Here is a 23796-nt window from a genome sequence, read left to right as displayed (position 1 = left end):
TTACATTCATACATATTATCCTCTGAAGTAATACCTAACGGTGGTTCCGGAGGCTAAACAAAAAACTGAGAGAGAGAGAGAGAGAGTTTGTATCGGGAAAGTAAAAGCTTGAAAAATTGAAGAAGCAATTCTGCTCTGTGGTTCGAGAAAATACAAATTTTAGACCGTTTACTTCTTTATTTTGGAATGGATACATTAATATTGAGAAAAGTTAATTGAAATATTAATTTTTTATTTATGTTTTTTTTTTTTTATTTGATTTATTAATTCACCAGAGAATCTTGTACGAGGGAATATGGAAATTAAATTTTGTAGCGGCTGAAAATTGCCGTGTCTGACCAGGATTCGAACCTGGTACCTCCGGATTCAGTGGGTAAAGTGACTTTCGCTCTATCCGGTATAATTAATATTAATTTAGTGTGAAAATAAGTAAAATAATACTTAGTTAAGAACAAAACGTGTGGGTTGTGTTACAAAACTTAAGGAGGTTTTGTTAACCCATCGGGTTGGTCTAGTGGTGAACGCATCTTCCCAAATCAGGTTTCTTGGAAGTCGAGAGTTCCAGCATTCAAGTCGTAGTAAAGGCTTACTTTCATGCGGATTTAAATACAAGATCGTGGATACCGGTTTTTTTTTGGTGGTTGGGTTTCAATTAACCACACATCTCACGAATGGTCGAACTGAGACTGTACAAGATTACACTTCATTTACACTCGTACATATCATCTTTATTCATCCTCTGAAGTAATACCTGAACGGTAATTCCCTGAGAATAAACAGGAAAAAGAAATAGGAGGTTTTGTTAATATCAAATATTTTACGATTTTTTATTTTTTTTTTTACCCGAGTTTTTGTCTTTTATTTAAATCGGATAAAAGGTATATTACTGTATTTTTTGTTTAATGTATTGAATGTTTATCATGTAATGTTGATTTAACTAACAAGTTATGTTACACAAGCAAATATGCAAGTTAATGTTCAGTCAGTTTATTTGTGGAGTTTGTATAATATATTTGTTAATGGACAGATTTATGTAAACGGCTGTTCTAGTCATGACCGGATCTTAAATACGGACAAATTGGAAAATTATTCGTTGTTACGTTTGCTTATTACATACATAAAATTCAGGAAAAATATTTCGACTGAACAGCTAATTTTATTTTAATTAAAAACTTATATCAGAATTAAGTTATTGTTTAATGCCATTATATTTCGTTTATTCTAGTAATGCGTACGCTTTGTGTATAAAAAATTGCGTTTAATGTATTTCCATCCGTTTTGCGCTTTTATTATGTAAACTAAACAACAAAATATGTAGTTGCATATAATAAATTTTAGTTTGTAAACAGTCCATTAAATTTATAATATTAAGGATTTAGAAGAGTTCTGATACAAAATAATTTTTTCTAATGTATAAAGTATTCAGTTTGGTTTTTTTTTTTAAGCGAGTGGGTGGTCTGCATTCTCTTTGTGTTAACTCTTTATAAATGGATAAAATCATTTAGTCATTACCAGTGTTTCATAATCATAAACAGTATCATGCTTTAGTAATAAACACCTTATCTTATGTTATATGAATCCTTATTATCCTATTTTGAATCTTATGTTATTGCTTTTGATTGTTGTTTGTAATTTTATACCATTATTGCACTAATTTATCTGTTAACCAACATTTGAGTATATATATATATATAATTTGTAGTATATTATTATTTCAAATTGCATGACGGTAGCCGTATGTTGAAAGCAAATCATAAAGAAAGAATGTAGGGGGATTTTTAGTTCAAAGGTTATATTGGACAAATTTAATGTTCAGTTCCTTATTTTCCTTTATTTTGTAGTAACTCATTCACCATTACAATAAGTCTTAATATTTTGTCTGCTCCCTAGTGTAAACTGAAATATCATACTGTATAAGTTATGCAATACAGTAAAGTTAGGTGCGTGCGCGTTGTTTTGTTTATACGATCCTAAATATACTTAACGAGTTAACTTGTGATTTAAAGGTGTGGCAACAGCGACTGACTGACTTTTTAGACACGCCTCCCTTCTTTATCTGTTATTATTAATACACTCGTTTGTAATAATATTATTTAATTGTTTATCATTTAATATTATGTTAATATATCTTATTTCTAAAAATAACTAATCGTATTACCTTTATTTTTATTGTTAGAATCTTGATTTTATTTGAGTTTTATTGTTATAAAAAATCTCCGTCTCAAAAACATAACGTATATAATATATACATATATATTTATAATATAAGTTGACTGTAATGAATGTATTCGGTCATTATCTCTTGCCAAACAATAGGTTGTTCATATGTGATTGGTTTATTTCAAAGTTCAGGTAATACATGCCGACCTAGGACATAACAAAATGCTTTTAAAATCTACAATATTGTGTATTTGCACAGGTATAAGCCTGGAGGCTGGTGTGAACCTCTATTAGACAAAATTATTTAGTTTTAAAAAGGCCTTGTAAACTACTATTGAGGTGTCCTATTGGTTTAGAAATTTGGATTTACGCCCAGTTCCTTTCCTAATGAAAAAAATTTATTATCGGTAAAAGTAATTCTTTCGATGTTTAATATCATGGACACCGAAGAGTTCAACCTTATTGTATTTGTAGGAACTTGCTTCCTATTTTATTATTGTTAGTAGTTCTTTTTTATAATTCTGCTCTGTTTTTTCTGATCCTTGAAGAAAATTACGAGAATGTATATTTTTTAGGCAAGATTATTTAGTAGTTTTTTCTTATTTTTAAACCTCGGAAATAAAACTTTCTTGATATGAAACAATATATACGTGTGTGGGTATATATATATATATATATATATATATGGAAAGTTTTTTTTTTTAGTAATCAAGGATTTTAGTAATGTTTGGAATTACAAACCCCAGCTTTACCCTTAACCACTTCAGTCGTTAGGCTTTCTGTATAGCTACTGTACAGTGGTAACAGAGCATGTTGTTTTACCGTAGATTAAAATACGGTTGCAAAAGTTTGAAGAAACTGGTATTTGAATCAATTAAAATCCTAATAAGGGCACTTTCATTCGGATTTGGATACTCGATCGTGGATATCGGTGTTCTTTAGTGGTTGGCACATCTCAGGAATATGTCGACCTGAGACGACTGTACAAGACTACACTTCATTTACTTTCATACATATCATTCTCTGAAGTAATACCTACAGTAGTTCTGGACCAAACAGGAAATGAGTTGAAACAGTTAGCTTCCTACCTACAAAAAAATGTACTCATGAAAATATTAAAAACGTAAGAACTGCAGCGGTACGAATTCCTAAACGGAGGTCTGCTGTCGTCATTTAATTTAATTCGGTTTACGGGAACACCAGTGTTCAAAACGGATTTTCATAACGATTTACTCTAATTCAGTGCAGACATTAAATGCTGTCAATAGCACAACTTTTTTTTGCCACTTTATAAATCTTAACACGTTAACAAAGACGTTATTTATAATAATCTTATAATAAGGAGTGATGAATCATATTTACAGCTGTGTGAATGAAACCCACCGGGTTGATCTAGCGGTTAACTCGTCATCGCAAATCAGCTGAATTTGAAGTCTAAAGTTATAAGTTTCAAATCCTAGTAAAGGCAGTTACTTTAGTACGGATTTGAATACTAGAGATGGATACCGGTGTTCTTTCTTTGGTGGTTGGGTTTCAATTTAACCACACATCTCAGGAATGGTCGAACCGAGATTGTACAAGATTATATTCATTTACACTGGTACAGTGTAAATGAAGTACACTTCCAGTAAAGTACACTGGTATCCACGATCTAGTATTCAGATCCGTATAAAATTACCTGCCTTTACTAGAATTTGAACGCTGTAACTCTTCGACTTCCAAATAAGCTGATTTGGGAAGACGTGTTCACCACTATACCAACCCGGTGGGTTAAGATTATGTGAATAGAAATGGTATAGCATTACTAACTTATAATGTAACGTACAATTAAATAAATCCTATTAAATAAACTGATAGATTGTGGTATAAGTTACTCTTTTAACGTATAAAAAAATCCCTATCGCTTTGTTGTATTGGAATCTTCCATTCTTTCCTTAATACTGAATAAAAAACCATATTGTAACGTTTTACTTTAGTGATGAAGTTCTTCCTTCGGTATATACGTTATTATTGGTAACTTTCTTTTTTTATTTTGTGGTTCAATTTTTTCGTATTATTGAACTTTTCCGTATCTTGGATACTATTTTTCTCATTTTTATTTTTTCATGTAATTGTAGATTTATAATATAATTATATTCTTTGTTAGCGAGTGCTTATTTATCGCATTCATTTGTTAATGTTTAATCTATACTATTATTACTTATGTAATAATAATAATAATAATAATAATAATAATAATAATAATAATATTATCGGTTAGAGGTCACTGATGGGTGCAGAATATCACAATCTATACGAACCCAACTCCTTTTTTTTTTCAGAGGAGAAAGTAAAATATAGGATGGGTGTGTGATAAATGATAAGCGTGTAGTAGTCAGTGAGTTAAGTTTTAGCTTTTAATGGTTAAGAGAACTAAAACCAGTTGTTAAACCGGTTTTTAGGTCAGCAAATCGCCGTACAGTTTTACGTAATGCAATATTTATTACTTATGTGTATACCTGCGATGTTTACGCACGCGTGCATATATAATATTTATAAACACGTTTACTGTTCTGATGTATATGTTGGTTATATATATAGGCCGAATTATATATCTACCAAATTTTCTAAAGGGGTTATATTTTTAAATTTTTGTATTGTGACTAGTGGTTCCGTGTAGGGTAATTTTATACGAGTATTAGGCAATTTCCAGTCGCAGTATTTACTGTATGTCTATTTAATACTACACGTATGCATTATGTCCAGTAATTAATCAGGATTTTGAAAATGTTCATTATCTTCCAAAATTTTTTTCATTTTTGTGATATTGTCGCTACTTGTATTCTAAAGTGTTGCATTTATAAAAAAATGCTTCTTTAATCTGAGTTGTTCGATTCTTAAGTCGGATAATAGTAACAAGATATCCAACGCTAAAAGTTGATTTAAAAATTTCTCCATCTGTAATATTTCACTTTTGTTTTATTTTAAATAAATCTATGATAATTTTCTTTTTTAAATGAAACAGAATATACTAGATTATTGATTATAAAGTTATTTTTTTTATATACATTGTAATACGGTCTCTGCTATATTTCAAGAAAGAGATTTATCCGCTGTCGTGATATTTGGTGAAGGTTGTTTTATTAATAAGATCGATTTTATTAAATCTATTTTTAAAAAAAGTTGGATGTAGGTGTGTTAAGGTGATATTTTGAAGGGAGTTTAATTCTATGAAAATTTTATTCTAAAGTTTTTTCATTTTTATTTTATTAATTATTCATTCTTAGCATTTTTTCACATTTATCTTAGTTTGTGACAAAAATTTATGTTTAAGTATATTATCTAATGATAGAATTTTTACTGAAATACCTGGAGTTATTTATAATGCCCTCCGGGCTAGTCTGGTAGTAAAACTCAATAATAATAAACCATCTCGCAAATCAGTTGTTTAACAGCTGATGTATTTCTGTTGCCATAGTGACAGAAATATAATAACGTAAAAGGATTAATTTTTGTTTTTTTAATGAATATCTATCATTAATTCATAACCTCACCCCGAGGGGGGGGGGGGCTAGGGCCTCGATCTATGGTTTTAGACCTTCCCTGGGATAATACGAATGTATTAATAAAATTTGTGTAAATCTTCGGTATTTATTAGTCATTTAACAAAGTTATTTTACTACAAATCTAAAAAAAGCTTGTTTTTCGACACCGAATTTTGTGTTTTACGTTGGATATCTTAAAAACTACTGGAGTTTCAGTTCTGGGATCTGCTTTATCCTATTTCTCAGCTCAAATTACATTAGAAACGACTAACTTTATTCCTTAATTTGGGTTCCAAACATTACAGTTAGGCTTCTTTTTATTAGAAGAGCTGAAATCCGGGCGAAATCTTTCGCTAGCCGTAACTCGAAAACAAAGCGTTCCAGACCTATATTTATATGAACTTTTTTCATTATTTTCACCAGTAGAAAATTGAAAGTTTCTCCGTTACTGATTTTTGGATAAAAAATAAACAGTTCGGGTTCCAATTGCTATGAAAGTTGACATTTTTTCACCTCGTAACTTAAAACAATTTTAAGCTTCCTGTGGGATAATTAATAACAAAAAAAATATCGGGTAATTAGGATAAAAATAATATTCAACTTTACTTTGAACGGGAGAAGTTTATTACTAGTAAAATATTGGGAACTTTCAGTAATATCGTTAACAAAATATTTTTTCGTTTAAAATTAATTTTCTTTATACCGTAGAGTTACGTACGGTATTACATTAATAAAAGATAACTTACTCCAATATTTATTGGATATTATTAAAAGAAAATATTTTTTTTAATCAACAAAAATAATACCATTCGTAAAAATCTTTAACTTTTTTAATCCGCATGAAAAAATAACAGAAAGTCTCTTAAAATGAGTTACGGTAAAAGACACTTCTAAAAACTTTAAAAGTTGTATAATTGAATTAAATAAGTCGGGAGTCACTTTAATATAATAAATTTAATTTAATCTTGCAGAAGTTTATACGATTTAAAAAAAATGAAGCTTTTTTTTTATTTTATAAATTTTATGTTCATAACAGTTGTGCGGTTAAACTTAACTGTATTGAGCGGTTTGTGACTACATTAAAAGTTCAGTAAATTGATTAAGCAATTCAGGTCACAGCTGTGGTAGCATGGTATGGTAATTTTAATTACAGAACGCATAAATTAATTTTGCCTTAAATAAAGAAATAATAAATTGGGAAGATTTTTCTCTAATCAGAATCTGTTATGAAGTGAACGAATAGCTTTATTAAAATACTGTAAAATTTAATATTTTAAATTTATGTATATAATAAATCATACTGATTAAACTTAAAACAAAATTGTTCGTCAAAGCTTAATTAAATGATAAGACTAAATTAATAGGCCTTTTTTATATCTGTGTTAAGCGATGTGGAATTTTAAGACCGCAGACAACATAGTACAGAGTGAGTTAAAAGATATGCAATCCAATGATTAATATTATTAAAAAAACTTTTTATTAATATAGTATCTTTTATTGCATTTTGTAGGTAAATAAAAAAAGTCTGAGGATAAAATCCGGCGATCTAGACGGCCACAATCCACGAGAAATTGTGTATACAGCAAAGAACTTGCGCAACATTATTATTGTGCTACTCGCTGTGTGCACTGTTGCACCGTTTTGCTGCAGCCAGCAATCTAGTTTATCAGCACTTGAAGACTGCCACGAATTGCATGATGATGTTCTGGTAACGTTCAGCTGTTACCGTTCTCGTGAAAAAGATTGTTCCCCCTACAATTCTTTTCCCCAAAATGCAAACCTTCTACGAATGCAACTGGGTCTCGTGGAAAATGTTTTATGAACTCCAGTATCATTTTCTTCTTTTTTTTTTTGTTTAGCCTTCGGTAATTACCGTTCAGATATTTTAGAGGATGAAATGTACGAGTGTAAAGTGTAGCCTTGTACAGTCTCAGTTCGGCCGTTCCTGAGATGTGTGGTTAATTGAAACCCAACCACCAAAGAACACCGATGTCCACGACCTAGTATTCAAATCCGTGTAAAAATAACTGACTTTACTAGGACTTGAACGCTGAAACTCCCGACTTCCAAATCGGTTGATATAGGAAGACGCGTTCACCACTAGACCAACCCGGTGGGTTGAACTCCAGTATCTGTCGTTCCGGTTATTTACGTCACCACTTTGGTTAAACCAGCTGAGTAGGAAACGTAATTCAACACCCGAACACTGCAAAAAAACCCAAAAACATTGACAGTAATGCATTATTTTTCCCCTATCAGGTTTTCGAAGCTCAATGCACAACGTGAATTTTACGGTCGGAGTTTTAGCTTCTTTGTGGTTCTGCGAACACTCCCGTTAAGACATTCCGGTTTGTTGACACAGTTTTGGTATCGATTTTCTTGGTGAACGTATCAAGGATACGCGGATAGTTTCCAAGGACGCATCACTTTAAACTGTAGGTTGGCCGGACCGTTTACATTCATCCGTACACCCTACCGGTTTCTCTAAAACGAGCGACTGCGCGTAAAATCGTTGATTTATTAGGCATCCGCGATTCAGGAAAAGCTAACCAAAAAAGTCTTCCTGACATTTTAAGAATGACTGTGATTTAAAGTAACTTTCAACAATGACAGCACGTTGAGCCCGGGAGAAAGGCATGTTTGTACGCTCACAGCTAACTCACCATTTCCATAAAAAAGGAGGGAAATTTCTTGGCTATCGTGTGTGCTACTCTTTAACCGTGTGTTGCCGAACACACATTTCCGCCTGTAAAAAACTAAATTTTCCTCCGCGATATATTTCGAATTTAGGGTTGCATAACTTTTTGCTCATCTGTATAAGTTACGAGCAGATGTTTTTACAAAAACTTGTAAAGTCATTTTTCAATGAAAATCTGTCATTTGTAATTTTTTAATCTTTTATTTGCATTTAATTTCTGTTAGCATTAGTTTCAACACCTTCGGTGAATTATATGTAGTTTAGTTTGTGTTTTTTGTTTTAAATGATGTAACACTGGCGTTATTATCTTCAAAGCTTTAAATTATTATTGGATAGTCTGCCCTAGTAAGCTTTTTTTAATTTTTTTTTCATAATCTGTATTTTGTATTTATTTACAAAATTGTCAGCGCATTGATAAGATTTTTTTCTGATTTCAGGTATGGAATGCAGATTTGGAAATTAATGTGCATATAGTTGCGATTAAATTGTAAGTTACAATCTTCTTTTAGTGTAATATACCACCCCGGTTTATCATTTTATTTATATTTTATAAATAAAACTGCTGCCACGGCACTATAAGGAGACCATGCTAAGTCTTAACAGGCCGAGGCTGGTTTCCTTGGGGTGCTTAACAAGAATGGAAAAAAAAATGAACACACAAATTAATCATTTTGAACGATCTAAACCAAAAATTACTTTATTGATGTAGTTTTTTGATAAGTTACGAGTATTTTATTTTAATTTAGGATTAAATTTGTGAAATTGTTTATAAAAGGTTGGATCTAAGACCATTTTTTATGTATTTAAAAAAAAGATTCATTACACATAATGCTAATGTTAATAAAGTATAACTTTTCCATCATTTCAATTTGGGATACGTTTTAATTTGCTTTTTGGAAATACTGGACTGGAAAAGTTCCAAATATTACGTACTATTTTTATCTGATCTTTTTAATTATCATTGTTAATTAATACTGTTTTAGTAGAAAAAAAGATTCGTTACCTTTGTTTTTAATACCGTTATTTACAATAAATAAAAAAATACCGATTCCAGTAATTATCTAAACACGTTAATAAGAGATAAAATTTTAGCCGGTAATAGTATGAATGACAAGTAAATTTATTATTATTATTTCCCTGTGTCATCATTTATTAAGTCATTATATCGTTACCATTTGTTACTAAATTATTATCATTATTATATAATGTTTCATATTTATGAATATTATTAATAATTAGGCTATTAATATTACTCTTCATCATGGGAAAAGTTATTTAGTTGTAAATAATTAATTGTTTTAGGGAAAATTTATTAGAAAAAAAATATTAGCGTAGTAGCTATTAAGTAAGTTTAAATTAAATTGTTAGGTTTGACTATATGTTTTGTATTTAACGTTAAGAAGTTGTTTTGGTTAAATGTTGTTTTGTCGAGTGTCAATTTTTTCGATCGGTCTTTTTGTTATTGTTAATAAAAAAATTATTGGGAAAAATGGGATTATCTTGTTTAATAGGTAATAATTTTGATCAGGCAATCAAAGATAGTAGATCAGTAACAGAAAAATGGTATAAGATTGTGTTTGTAAACTCTGTATTGTAGGACCCATTGTCTTACCGCTGTTTTTAAGAATTGCGCTGAGAACCATTCGTCAAGAATTTTTTTTTTGCGTGAATATAAATTTCATTTCCTGAAATCAATAGTGCCTTGTTTTTGTGGTTTTATTTATGTTTTTAAAATGAATAATACTACGATATCAATTTTCATCAAACAATAGCGAACGTAGCAGCACATTCCATATAACGGCGTCCAGTTACTGATCTCTGGCTTAGGCGCTACGCAGCTGCTTTATTTCCGGGAACTCGTTGTTACTCGACTGCAGGACGCGTAGCCGATCAGTTTATTCCTTGATTCTTTGAAATTTTTCCCGCTGATCTCGAGTTCAAATTTTTTGGAAGATTCAAGAAATTATCTATTCATTCAGCAATAATACTTACTACAGTGGATGATAGTAAAAATTTGTAGCGTGTGAAAAATGTCATTCCATGTACTTTATATATAAAATCCATGGATTAATGTCGGACATTATGCACAATGGCTTTGATTTTTTTTTTTAATAACCCATTCCCAAAAAATATTTACAAATAATGTACATCTGCACCCGCTAGTTTTAATATAAAGCTAGCCATAACGAGTTGCCAGAAGATTCAAGGAAGTTTAAAAGTTTGGAATTTGTTTAATGTACGTAATGTACGCACATATACGTAATGCGTGTTTAGGAATCGCCTAAAATATGTAGCGAGGGTAAACAGCTTCAGTCCTGAAATTAAGTACTATAAAACTGTTGTGTTTGAAATAAAAGTAAATATTTTATCCGAAACAGTACGTTTTTCATAAGTTTAAATGAATGCTTCTAAAAAATAATCTGATTTTTAAAACAGGAAGTAAATAATTTCGAGAAATCGATTGCTACCAATTTTTACTTATTTTTTTTATCGGTCATTTTATCTATGTTATTTTACTAGATTACGAATTTACTTATCCCAAATTGTGGGCTTGGCTGAAAATTTATAAATTAAATTGTTGGTAAAGTAACACATTCATTGAGAAAATTATAACAGTTCGAAAAAATATCCAAGCGTATTTTTTATTGCGGTAACCAGTTGTAGCAGTGGAGGGAGACCGTCGTGGAATGTGACCGTGACTCGTATGATTCACTGTTTATCTACCTTTGCAGCCAGAACTTAGCAGTTGTGAAAACGAATGAGAGTAGTGGTTGTGTTTTCGTTGCCGTTCAAAGTGAGTGAACGGGTTAAGTACAGAATTTGCATTAAATTTTGTCATAAACGTTGACACGCAGTAGGGACAATAAGGAAGATTCAAACGGCTTTTAGTGATCAAGCTATGGGCGTTGCACAGATTAAAGAGTGGTATCACCGTTCCCAAGATGCCCGAAAGTCTGTAGAAAGTGACGAATGCTCTAACAGACCTTCCACCAGCTAAAATCCCGAGAAAATCGAGCAAGTTCAATAGATTGAATTATTGTCTAATAACAATTAGAGAGCTTGAAGATGAAGTAGAAATTTCATTTGCCCCAGCGCAAATCTATTTTAACCAAATATCCCACCGGATATGGTGGGATATTTGGTTAATTTACCCATCGATTTTACTGTTCGGAATGAACTAAGATTGACCGGGCTAAAGTAATACTGTCCTGGAGTGAACTAAGATGGCGTTGGACAGCGCAATCGAATTTAACCAAATTTGTCGAGGTGCGGCGCGTAACAGCAAAATTTGGCCTAAAACTTTTCACTTGTGAGTAAAAGGAAAACGACTGCAAGTTGCAAAAGGTATCCTGGGATGTGTAATTAGAGATCCTGATTTAAGGAAAAATTAATAAACGCAAATGAAAAGTAAATCTATGGCTACGGCCATTAGACAAATCGCCGTCATTCCAGTGGTAAATTCAAAGTTCTGCGTAGCAAAAGAAAGCCAGGGAATCGTAAAATAATGCGAAGATCACTTGATTATTTATTAAGGCATTGTTGATCAGGATTATGTTCCTGAAGGGCAAACTGTCAATAAAGAGTGTACTATAAACTGTTCTTCGTCAGCTGAGAGATGTTGGACGCAACAGACTATAGCTTTGGGAATATGGCGATTGGAAAATTCATCACGACAAAACTCCACGGAACACAACTTATGCAGAGATTTGTGCCAAAACACTGATCGCGATGGACCTGTGTGGGAGTAGGCGTTTATTCTCCTCTCCCGGGCAGACCGGAGCGGAGTCAGTTTGGAGCTCATTTCGAGTAATAAGCGGGGTTCTTAAGGGAACTAGGTCTAAATTTCTCTGTGTTAAACTTTCAGTGGGAAAGTTTTGCTAACGTGGTTGTTTAGCTCGGATCTGAGACGTTCGATAAATTGGCTCTTTAAAGTTAGTGCTAGGCGCGGGGTCTTCATTCCGCGGTTAGGCTTCTAGCTTAGTTCCTGAGGGCGACGTGGTAGCTGCAGGTGTCCGTTGTCTTCATTCTGAAGTCATAAACACATAAAACTATCTCGGGGTGAACTTTACCGATGCAGATGTCCCTCGGGGGATCTACATCGGTGGCATCTCTGCGGGGCCTGAACTGAAAGCTGTGGTACGCAATCAGTTTGAGGGCGAGAAGATGTCCTCCGTTAAAGCCACTACTGGCTAGGAACGGAGGGGGTGATGTAGCGACCGGACACGCTACGAGGTGGGATCTTCTTCCCTCGGGAAGGAATCGAGATGTTTCTTACAAGATATGGGGCTTCCTGGGATTTTCGGCTCTTTCCTATTCTTTAAAATTCCGCTTAAAGGAGAGATCTGAAGAGATAAAAGAAGCGCGGGAAGAAGAGTTATTTTATCAATAAAATTGCTTCCAACAGTGGTAACATCATCGCTGAAATAAGTGTGTTACAGCAGAGTGGGCCTGCTCTGAAGGGGAAACAAAAAAAAAATAGATTTAGTACTTTTTGTTTTTATGAGCCATGATGTATTCTTTTTTCACATCTCGTTCAGTTATCAGAATCAAATTTGAGTAAGAATTAACAAGTTTTTTAACCGTAATTAGATCGTATAATATATATATATATATATATTTTACTAACTGCGACTTAATTAATTTTAACAGATTGAGTATTTGCTAATATTTCATTTTTGAAAAAAAAATCATTGATCTCAATATGTTAAAAACATAATGTAATAATATAAAATCAATTGCTTGTTCATGTACGGTTATAAAACCGGAAGTTATATGTCGGTAACTGTAATTATTTTCAGTGGCCCAGGCAAGTTTTATCCAATTATAGGATCCTTATTTCTAAAAAATCTACAATAAATTTTCTAATTTCATTTTTAATTAACTGCTGATTTGAGAGTTTATATTCTCAATAATTTAGTTACCAATTTTTTAAACCTTATCTTCAGCTTGAAATATCTTTCAGAATCTCAACAAAGTGTTAAACGATTACGAAACTAAATATTTTTTTGTTTCACATTTTTCCCTCTGACTATTATTTTATTTTAGTATGTAAAATTTATAATGTTTATGTTTCGATGGATTGGATTTAGTTGAAAGCATTTGCAAACTAGAGAGAATTATGGCAGGATGAGGTTGATGTCGTTACAGGCATATCTTACTGACTCTCTCTCGCTACCAACTAGTAAAGGTGTAGGCACGAGTTGGGTACAGTTTAAACTAACAATTGTGTACACATGTATTCTAATGGTAATATATTTGCATTCTTAGCTATTTGTCAATAATCTCTTTGTATTCATGGATTTACTTTTATTGGTTTCTGTTATTTCTTTTCTTTTATTTTTGTTAAGTTATAAATGATTAGTGTCAATAACAAAAATTGTATTAAACAGAACAAAAAATAATCTCGAAATACAAAAATGTAGTTACTTCAATTAGATTTTTTTTTGTGATAATAAATACAGTGGAAAATAAGTGTAATTGAAACGAAATATATTAACAATGGACCACCCCTATAAAAGAAGAAAAACTAATCACGAATTAGGAAAATTTCATTTTTAAAAATGAAATCTTTCATTTTTTCCCCAATTGATTTTACTTTAAATGTGAAAACGATGTATATTTTTAAAAAATTATTTATTTTTAACAAGTATATTTTAAAAAAACTAATAATTTCAGATGGATTCGATCAAAATCCTCGATTTCTAATTTGGTAATATAGTTGGACACGAGACAAATGGAGCAAAAGATTTTCCAGTACACTATCCAGAGCATAATGTGTTTAAAATGATATGTTTCATTTAATGATGTGATTCACAATTTGTGATTGATGATATTTAACATTTTTAAATACAAAATTGAAAAGGTTACGAGTTATATGAAATAAAGTTATAACAGCAGTGGCACCGTATAAAGAAATTTTTGAAGTCATGAAAAGCACTATGAAACTAGCAATACATATGAATTTTACCAAGTACTGCATTATAAAGAAGCTGGATTCTCATCTCTTTTTAATATTATGATAGGGCAACATAACGTTTTCCATGTTGGTGACAGCTAAAGTAAATTTAAATAAAGTAATAATGTTCAGTATATTAAAATATTCGTGACAGTACTTCGTCAGATAAAAATGAAGGTAAACACTTATAAAAGATGAAATGTTCAATAGTATTAAAAAAAGAATATAACTTATTTTACATGATATCTTGCGATTCAGTTTACTAAAATATAGAAGTTGGTAATTATATATATATATATATATTATTATTATTATTATTATTATTATTATTTAGATTGGTAGCCCAGATAAAATAATACATTATATTTACTTCAGGTTAGGAATAGGTAATTGTGTAATATTCCCCAGATGAATAATAAAATAACCCAGAACTTGCCTTTATGAATAAATGAAACCGTGCCAGTCTTGGATCGATCTGCGTAACAAAACGCGTAATTAATTACAGAATAAAAATAACACTGCCCAACAAAAAAATTATTTTTTGAATGTTTCCTTCAAATCTTGAGTCAATTTTGTATTGAGTAAAACGAATATGACAAGAAAAACTTTTATTAGCTCTAGTTTCTGTGATATAAAATACGTGGAAGTATTTCATTTTAACGGATTAAGAGAAAACAATACATTTTAATTACATATTCCAACAATATAGAAAATCCATTTGGCATTTTTTTAATGACAGTTACATTCTAAGAGTTCTTAATTGATGGAAGAATACCTGAATAAGAATACCTTAATTGATGGAAGAGTCAAGTGGTGGGTGGCTTCATGAGATCGATGTCTTTTGTTTGGCTTTCCTCTTGCGAGTTCCGGAGCGTCCCTACACACAGAGCATCAGTAATCCACAAGTATTGCTTCATTCCAACGGTTCTGTTATCTTTGTTCTATTACAGAAATATGCTGATGGTGGAATTCTTTCTCCGTGTTCATCACTGGCAACTTCAAAATTAGGAAGGAAACAGTCCAGTTGTGAGTGGATAAAATGGAGTTTAAGAGGCTTGTTGCGTCCGAGTTGATGGTATTTTTGTAGAATTACTGAATCACCAGATGACTGTAGTTATCATCTCTTTTGTTGCATAAAAATCCATGAATTACTCCCTTTAAGGCTTCCCAAGCTTCATTTTCTTTCCTCTTCAAAATTCGGTCAAACGCAAGATCCTTTACAAGTTGTCGAATTTGTGGCCCAACAAAAATACTTTTCTTAAATTTTGCATCACTTAATGTAGGAAATTTGTCTCTTAGATACTTAAAGTCCTGTCCTTCTCGAAATATCAGTTATCTGTATAGTTTGTACATTCCCACCGAACCATAGGCACAGAAAAAGCCATACATCGTTTTTTTATTTTTCATTGATTCTCGTAATATAATATAACTGAACAAGAGTTGTAACACGTATGTGGAGCCCATTACTTATCCTGGTCCCCCTACCTTCATATCAAAATAATGCTGGTAGGCAGTCTTTACAAGAACCGGTCAGACGTTTCTGTGATGAAGATGATATTTCACCACAAATGTAACAAAACTGTATTCACTGAATTTACACATTTTCGTTGCATTTTGATTTAACAAATTTTTCACTTCAAAAGCACTCGAAAACTAGACTTTCTTCACTAATTACAATATGAAACTCAGTTACAGCAACAGTAATAATGTTTATAACCTACAAGCAGCTGGAGAAAGTTGTGTTTTGTCATTTAACAGGTGTAACAACTCCAAAAATAGTGTAACAATAACAAATTAAAAATGTAGATCGGGTAAAAAATTACATGCCATTCTATCTCCTAAGCAACAGCTAATCTGTCATTTATATGGTGATTTTTTAATTCAGCAGATTGAAGTACATAAGAATAAGCTGTTATTGAGCCCGAAACATCTTCAATGTCGGGTAGTGTAATTAAGGTCAAAATGATATTAATAATTAAATATGTAGACTAATATATTGAAGATTGAAGACAAGTAAAATTAACTACAAAATAAATTAGAATTCAGAATAAAATATACATTTTTTTTTGTTTTGTTATAAAAAAACAGGGAATTTTTTGTTTGGCTGAAATTTAAAAAATTTAAAAGTTAAAACCTAATTTTTTTGCTTAAATTTTATTACTCTTTTATTTCCTTAATATCTTCTTTCGAAAACTGACACATTTCATAAATTGCTGTTATGATTGCTGTAAAATCTGTTGTGAAGGCGAAAACAAGGCGATATCCTACACAAAATTTGATTGAACGGATCCCTGAATGAAGTCAGGGACCCGTTCGCTGATTTAACGTTGGCGCCACACGAATGAAATCTAGCGTAGATCTCGATGTATTACCACACTCTTTGCGATTTCTTATTTTTTCTTGTTTTGAGTTTCATCTTGTTTTTTGAGTTTTTCTTGTTTGTATGCGTCTCGGTAGTTTGATCTCTGAAGTTAACAGACTGATTAACAGTTTGATGTGTAAAATTTAGAATTGCGACAACTCGCCTTTGCACAACACCATTTGTCTTCCCTATCCATAACGAAACAAACATAGGACTATACAAAACTTAGGCTTTTGTAAAATAGTTTTGGCTTGTAAAAAACGAACGGCATTGTTGTTTATGTTGCACCTTACGGATTAATTTATTTATTTTATTTAATTACGGATTAATTTATGGACGCACACAGCCATCAGCTGTGTGCGTACGATTGAAACAATTGACCGCACCGGCTAGTACAGTCAGCGATATAATTTTGATAAGACAAAGACAGGTTGAAATATAATTACTGCAACAGATAAGATAAATGTTAGCAATTTGATATATTGTGCATTATTACAATTCAGTAAATCATCTTCATAAAAATATTAGTAATTCAGAAAATGAAAATTGAATTTAACGTGTCCGTTTTCAAAATAAGTCCCTTTTTTAGTTGTTCAACTGCATTAAAAAACAAACTTAATATAATTTCGTTGCGGTTACAAAGTTGACGTAACGTAAAAAATTAGTAATTTAATATTAATTTTTTAGCGTGACTCCCAAGATTTGATGGGACATTTGCCGAAGCAAAAGGGAGTGTTATTAATTTGTGGCAGATAATTTTTATTGCCGTGCAGTCTTAATACCACGGTAATATTTTTTATTATTGAACGATTTATTTTCTATTGTATTCTTAGAAATTTACTGTATTAATTAATTTTTCGGCATTACAATTCAGCCTTGTTGTAATTACCGTGTTAGAATTCAATCTGATTTTATAAGACGTAATAATATCATATTGATTCATCAACCATAAAAATTGATCTGTAATAATAAAGAATAAAGGTTATATTGTGTGCGCTTTTCACGTTGACACGTAAATCGTGTTATGTCGTTCAACCACGGTCGTTGTAGATGAGTGGATTTTTTTAACTGCTTATAGGTATGATTCATATTTAAATTTTTTAAATAATTAATTACCTATGAGGAAAGGGCATAATAAATCGTGATTTAAAATATTAAATGTAGTTAATCATTTTATCGGTTCATTGAGTCTAAATGTTTTTTCGTAAGAATTATTTGTTTCGCAATATTATAATGCGGACTTAAAATTACTCGTGCGTTCACTGTTCTGTTTTTATTTACAATTTAAATTCTCTTAAACTACACTACAATGGTAAATGCGTTCATTTTTTAGTAATTTTTGTTGTAGTACTAAATAAGGAATACGGTTTTATATTACAATTCTGAATTCAATTACATTTATCGTAAGATTGGCGTTTCAAATCAGACTTCAAAAAAATTGAAATTCTTTACGAAGGAAATGAAAATCGATAAGATTTTCTTTTATAAGCATTCATTATCATCGGTTGGACTATATTAAAACCGATTGGGCGTATGAAAAGTTATATTTTAACTCCTTACTTATCGTTTACCATGAAATAATAATAGCTTTGTCTATAATTTTATTTTATTTATTGGATATTCGTGAAATTCTATTAATCCAGGGTCGGAAATGTGTGCGTGTTTTACATGTAAAATTGTGGAATTTTTTTGTGATGTCGTGTAAGCCTAACCTTTTTTTTCTCTATGCGGCAAGAAGGAAAGTATGGTAATCAGTCAAAAAAATGGGGTATGGTTTTAAAACTTTCATGATCCAGGGACCCCAAAAAACGAAAAAAAAATTTTGGAAAGGATAACGTTCATACGTACGTTATGTACGTATGTTGGCATGTTCGAAGCGTATTAACTTATGGATGAATAGATTTAGTTGACATTTTGTACAGGGATTTGTGTATGCGGCAATTTGTTGGTTAAATATTTTGATCAGTATCTCCAGAGGGTACTTTTGGGGTCCAAAGGTTTTTCAGAATTTTGTAAACATAACCCCAAATTATATTAAGCTCAGTACATGCGTGCATACTTATCTTACCGTTATTTTTAAACAATTTGCGCCAACATTTCCCTCCCCCTTCCGCAGAAATCGAAAAAACTATCTTTTTATTGCATGTTTTCTAACAGACTTTTTTTTTACGTTTTCCTAGGTATAATAGTAAAGCAAGTTAAAAAAAACATTTGGACAATATCGGGAGTGGGGAAGCCGATCAAAGATTTGATAAACTCAAAACCTTTTTTGGTTTTTCAAAACTTTTTTTGGTTTATTTATACTTTCAGTATTATTAAAAATTTTTAATCGCCCCGTACTCCCCAAAAAATAAATTCTAGATAATTTTTTTTTTTTGTAAAATTTTTAGTGGATTTTTTTTAGTAAACATAGAAAAATCAAAAACGTGTTTCAAGTGTGTTATTGAAGAAGATAGGGAGCAGAAAAAAATAAAAATAGTGATTTTAAACTTTTTTTAGTTTATAATGATAATTTTGCAATAAAACTTCATTATAAATTACGTTAACCCAAAAAAACAAATCTTGGGTAAATTTTTTCATGAATCATTATTAGATTTCCTCGTATAAGAATATATAACCTATGAGAAAGTATTACAACTTTGTTTTCAGTTTTTTTGTACCTTAAGTTTAAGAATTAAGATTGAAGACAACATTGAAACCATATATTTGTTGAATTTCGTATATATATATATATATATATATATATAAAACTACCAAAACATAAAAAAAAGAAATAAAAACAAAGTGGGGCTCGCCTTGTTTAGTTTGTAGAGTGCGTTTCTGTGTGTCATCCATTTGTAAAAAGCCTACGTTTATTCATGAGACATCATTTTAGATTTACGTAATTTTTATTTTATTTTTTTGTTTGGCTCTATTAGTTTTTAATATAATTTTTTTCGTGTTTCATTTGTAACTTAGAAAATGCTAAAAATACATATTTTGAGCTATTTATTTTAATTTTTATAAATGTGTTAATTTCATATTAAGAAATTTTTACTGCATTTTTTATGAATGTGTAATAAATATATACAATTAACGGTTGTCTAAAAAAATGACACATTCAACGTTTTTATAATTTATATTTAAATTAATTTTCACAACATCGGATGACGCATATCTTTTATTTCACAATAGACGTTGGTAGTGACATCCTGTTCACCTGGATGCAGTACGTTTCCCTTTTCATGACATTTTTAGTTACTTTACGTAATGTTTATTTAATTTTTGAAATCTCATTTTTAATATTAATTTTTAATTGTATGAGAACTGTTGTGAATAATTATGTTATTTGTACTCTTATAATCCTCCATACGTATCTTGAGATCTTGCTGGGTCTTGAGATGAAACATTCACAAATTCATTTTTACAAAATTGATATCGTTTCATTAGCGACTGATCAGTCTACTGTTACTTGCTGAAACAAGTAACACTGTTTCGTTCGCTTTCTAACTGTGCAGTAAACTGTTAGATTAAATCATTATGAACTTCATTATCTACAGTTTTAAAAATAAACATATAAAAATCAAGGCTTTATTACACTATGACGGGAAATTGCATTAGCCACCAATTTTATTTGTTTTTAATGATTAATCGCTGTGTATTTGGTTACTTTTTTCTGTTCACACAACCATCCCTATGAAACTAAGCCCTTATTTCTTTCCTGTTTAGCCTCCGGTAACTATCGTTTAGATAATTCTTCAGAGGATGAATGAGGATGATATGTGTGAGTGTAAATGAAGTGTAGTCTTGTACATTCTCAGTTCGACCATTCCCGAGATGTGTGGTTAATTGAAACCCAACCACCAAAGAACATCGGTATCCACGATCTAGTATTCAAATCAATGTAAAAATAACTGGCTTTACTAGGACTTGAACGCTATGAAACTAAGCCCAGTTACTAAAATAAACACGGTCGTCCAGGATCTCATTATATAAAAAAAACCAAAAAAAAAACGAAAATTTTGTTCTTTATGGTTTGGTTTTTTTCAGGAATAATGTCAACGAGATAAGCATATAATTCAATAGTTTCTTTTGTACTTTTAAAAGCAGTTACTGCTTTTTAAAGTTCATCAGTGAGCTTTTCATTTGAGTAAGCGAATAAACCTCCGCCTAATGGTTTGTATGGGCTGTTTTGATTGTATACTTTTTAATAGAAGAAAATCTTGTATTTCAAACGTGGTACTGTTAACTTATTGCGAACTCAATCTTGGAAAAATTTCCACACTGTTGAAAGATTTATACGCGAAATAAATCTGTAGTAAATACCTGCACATCCCTGTAAAACGAAGTTGATGCGATGCAGAGGTTACGAAACGCAAGGATAGCGGGAGATTTGTGTATGTATCTTCCTACTAATCGCAGAGCCTGGACAACAGTCCTTTGCTGCTGTGTCTTTTTGTCGGTTATACGTTAGTTCTTTTTATTAACGGAATTGTGGATTGCGTTCCGATCCTTTCAACCGGTTTGAAAACTACTTGGGCTGATCGTGGGAGACAATCGACGTATGTGCGTTTTTCTCTCGGCGTGATTCCCCTTCAGTCCGTCTGCTAAAGGGCTGAGTTCTAGCGCCTTTGGTCCGGTCCGGCAGGTGAAGAGGCTATCAGTATAAGTCGGTCTCAGTAAGATCAGCTAAAAGAGTCCCATTAGAACCAGTCTGCGAGACGTTACGGCGTCGGTCTCGCAAGGGCAGTTGTGCGAGTAGTTCAGTGAGGACAGGCTGCGAGTTGTGTGGGTTGGGTGGAGTTCTGTTCTGCGAGACGTTATTACGTTCGTCCAGCGAGGAGAGGCTGCGAGTTGTGTAGGTTCGGCGGAGTTCTGTGAACCAATCCAGCGAGAAGAATCACAGGTGAGCCTTGAATCCAGTTCGATATGAGTAAGATAACGCCATGAGTAATTCCAGTAAAGCAGAAAATGAAGTGTAACTAGTAAACTATTAAGTGTATAAGTGAAAAATAATATGCAATAAACTTTTAGGGTATATAGCAAAAAGGTATTTGCAAGTAAACCTTTGTTAGTGTTAATAATACAAGACTAGTGGCTAGAAAGGGTTAAAACTAGCGGTTTATTTTGCTAATGGGTTTAGTTTTTTAATAGTCTATCTGGAATAAATTCTGAACGATTATTTATTTTGAACTCTATCTTATATGTAATTTGTATTTATTATTTGCTAATGACATTTATCACTATTTGATGTGTAATATCCTGATTGTTGTTCTTTGTTGATTACGCTCTGATTTTATGTCATACTTAACTGTTTTGATTATGTATTATATCATGTACTTTGTTACGTATTTTTATGTTTGATTTGTTGTTACTGACATGTAATATTATTACCGTTCACTACTATTATCCTGTTTCATATTGTGGTTTTAATTACTATATTAATATTTGTATTAATTGATTGTTTTATTATTGTCATCATTGTATTCTTCACCATTGTTATTATTATTAATTTGTCTGGTTGTAATTATGAACATTTTAAACCAATAAACTGTATAAACGTTTAAATTGTCAACCTCTCAATATCCTGATCGAGCCGGAACACGCGGCTCAAAACAAAATTATTCAATCATAATTTTTTTGTAAAGAAAGAATGAGTGTGTTTTAATTAATTCAGGTGAAGTTTAACTCCGAAAAAAATAATTAAATCATAAGTTTTGCCTGATAAATAATATTTTATTTACGTATTGCACCAACTTTACAGTGCTCATTTTATGGAAACGTGGTTTTACGTGTTTTTCGGTTGAATATATTTATTAACATCCCATTTTGATATTTTTCTTTATTCTCTCGTAACCAATAGTTCTTAATACAATATCCATGTGTTTTTCAAACGTAGGCCATATTAAATATGGATGTATTTTAACGGGCCCCAACTTTTTACCCTCGTAAACATCACAGATACACTTCCAGTCGGAGGATCGTGGTTGAATAGTGAGTTTTCAATTCATTTGGATCGACACGTTTATATTACATATTACGCTTTGATATATCGTACAATTCTGGGGCTGGCTTATTTTAGAAAGGAGAAAAAACCAACCTCCCTTTAGTTCTGTTGAGATAAGGAATCCTATTTATTCATGGAGACCTTTTTTTATATGTCCTCTGGGTTGGATTCTTGAACTGCGATTCCACCGTCAGAAGATGGTCGATTTTCCTAGTCCATCTTTTACCCTTGACCTTGAGTTACTTGATAACTTTGTCGGTTTTTGTTGTGAAAGGGAGCTGGCCATCACAGATTCTAGGGAAACTCTGTTTCCTAACCGGTGGCTCAATCAATGACTTAACGGATAAACCTTGACCTCATAATCCAAATTAGAACAAAATGAAAACTCAAATGTGCAGAAAGATTACTGTTTTTTATTTTTAAAAAAATATTACATTTATTTTTTCTTTATTTTAAATTCATTTTTTTATAAATTAAAAATAAAATTTATATTCGTGTAAGTATCGTATGTAATTCAGATGAAATCTTTATTTTATAAAAAAATAAAACTCGTAATAATTATTCTTTTTCTTCTTTTAATACCAGGCAAGAAAAGTTATTGAATTTTCGGTAAAAAATGTACAGTCGTCTACTTTTTTATTTTATTTCGTGCTACGTTCACTACTTTTTGAATCGATTCATTCGAAGATTTAAAAATTTAAAGCCTACATTGAAATTTAAATCTGCCTTGTTTTTTTGTAAAAACTCTTATGTGATTATATAATTTGTGGTTGGGTAAAATACGTAAGATTATATTTAATTATGAAGTCATGTTAATATTTAATTCAGTACGCTTAAACGATCACTGTATTATTAAAACATTCGCTGTCATAAAACTTGATTCTTTGGTGGATTTATGTCTGTTATAGAAAAAAAAAATTATTACATATCAGAGCAAAGAAAAGAGTATTTCAAGGTCAAGAAAATAGTGTATTATTACATAAAAATTACATGCAATAGGTTTATATATATATATATATATATATATATATATATATATATATATATATATATATATATAATACTTTAGATATGATACGATTTATATGTTTCGCTTTGTTCACGTTTGTA

The 23796-nt window shown here is 31.2% G+C and overlaps 1 protein-coding gene across 7 annotated transcripts in view; it reads left to right on the top strand.

Annotated features, from left to right (window-relative positions):
- The window catches only part of trc (Serine/threonine-protein kinase tricornered), a 594883-nt gene that overhangs the window by 520669 nt on the left and 50418 nt on the right, over positions 1 to 23796 (top strand). Inside the window, exon 2 of one of the 7 annotated variants that reach the window (XM_075372911.1) lies at positions 8820 to 8869. The exons of the other annotated variants lie outside the window; for them this stretch is intronic. The gene's annotated coding sequence lies outside the window, so the exon portion shown is untranslated. The remainder of the gene's footprint in view (positions 1 to 8819; positions 8870 to 23796) is intronic. 7 annotated transcript variants of the gene reach the window in all.

Source organism: Lycorma delicatula, chromosome 8 (assembly GCF_047948215.1).
Source record: "Lycorma delicatula isolate Av1 chromosome 8, ASM4794821v1, whole genome shotgun sequence".
In the NCBI taxonomy this organism is placed as follows: domain Eukaryota; kingdom Metazoa; phylum Arthropoda; class Insecta; order Hemiptera; family Fulgoridae; genus Lycorma; species Lycorma delicatula.
The sequence above is the reverse complement of the archived record's forward strand: the minus strand, read 5'-3'. Positions and strand labels throughout refer to the sequence as shown.